The sequence below is a fragment of the Vidua macroura genome, chromosome Z, assembly GCF_024509145.1.
Source record: "Vidua macroura isolate BioBank_ID:100142 chromosome Z, ASM2450914v1, whole genome shotgun sequence".
Lineage (NCBI taxonomy): Eukaryota > Metazoa > Chordata > Aves > Passeriformes > Viduidae > Vidua > Vidua macroura.
In genome coordinates, this window is record NC_071611.1 from 4,780,355 (window position 1) to 4,781,911 (window position 1,557).

The following is a 1,557-nucleotide window of genomic DNA, read 5'->3' on the forward strand; positions in this document are numbered from 1 at the left end:
CATCTTCCTTCACCTCTCAGATTTGTCTTTGTGTACCCTGCTGTGTGTGCACAGATGCAGCTCATACAAGCCTTCCATGGACATCATTTTGGATAAGAAAAATTATTGTATTCAAGGGATCTAAAGAGGTACTGGACTCCAGTAACCCCTCCTAAGGCAATGTTGTGCACTTTTGAGCCATCTCACATAATCTCATGTCTAGAAAATGCTGTGAGCATGTGTATGGATAGGCAGCTGTTAACGTGTTAGTAGTCACTTTGGCAGATGAGTAGAATTTTGTTAAGCCAATGTAACCTGATTACATGTCTGAGTCTAAAACTTTAATGGAGAAAGTAAATAGTCTATACCTCAGTGTTGAAAGTTTTGGTATCATTTGGCCAAAAAGGGAGAAGATAATTTGGAGAAAGGATAGGAGAAGGATGTATAAGTTATTATCATCTAGAAATGCTAGTTACACTAAAATGAAACCTGCTGAGGCCAGATTCAATTGAACCCATAAACACATGTGTGATTTTTGGAACAGGCAGTTTATTCACCTGTACAGCTGGTATTTAAGATTTAAATGAGTGGAAACATTTTAAGTTCCTCAAAGAGAATTTCCATTGAATTCTCCTCTAATGACAGGCATGCCTCAGCTCCCATTTTGCATATCTAAATGAGCCTATGCACATCTCTGTCTACATATAACCATTTGCATGTGAGCTTCATGTCTGAGCTCCCACTGGAGTCGGTGGGGATTTGAGCAGTGAAAAACACAGAGGTGTTAATTGGATCCACTGGTAAATGTCTACTTCACAAAGAACTAATCACTTTTAGTGTGCCTGTGCCTACTAGATCTCAGAGAAAACACCCAAAACTATCCATAGATATGTACACCTTTTTTTCTGAACCTGTAGCTACCAAAGAACTTTTTGTAAGTTTTAACTTTACCATTTTTTTTCTTTTTTAATTTCATTTTAACCTCAGACAGCATTTATTCATATAGTTTCTCTGTGGTGCCACAACTTTGCCTCAGTAATTAACTTGTCCAGCTGAGCTATGTTTTACAGGATTTGTATTGCTGATGTACTTAGGAACTTTCCTAAGCCAGAGTTCAAAATACATGCTTAAGTTGTTTACAAGATCAGGGCCTTGCTTAAATAAATGTGTGTGTTAATTTGAGCCTAATTGGCTTAATATTAACACCACATGACTATTAAGAATCGATTTCGTTTCAACACAGAGCATCACGTACATATCTAATTTAGAAAGCCCAAAGAAATTGAATGCAAACAAGTCTGATAGTGTAGCAGTGAAGTTACAAATTTAAACACACAAGAGCCAGGGTACAGAAACAGTGTGGATGTTCCAGCGCAGCAATAATAATTCAAAAATATTGTATCTATATAGTATTTTTATTACCAGTCAGACTATTAAATGCATACTTAAATCTATGCACGATATGCAATGTGGGCAAGTCTATTGTTCCTCTGAAAACTATAGCTTTTTCATTTCCTAATTGCAGTTTCATGGCACTGCCAAGGTTTTGTGTTTAATTTATATAGGGATTTCTATGGT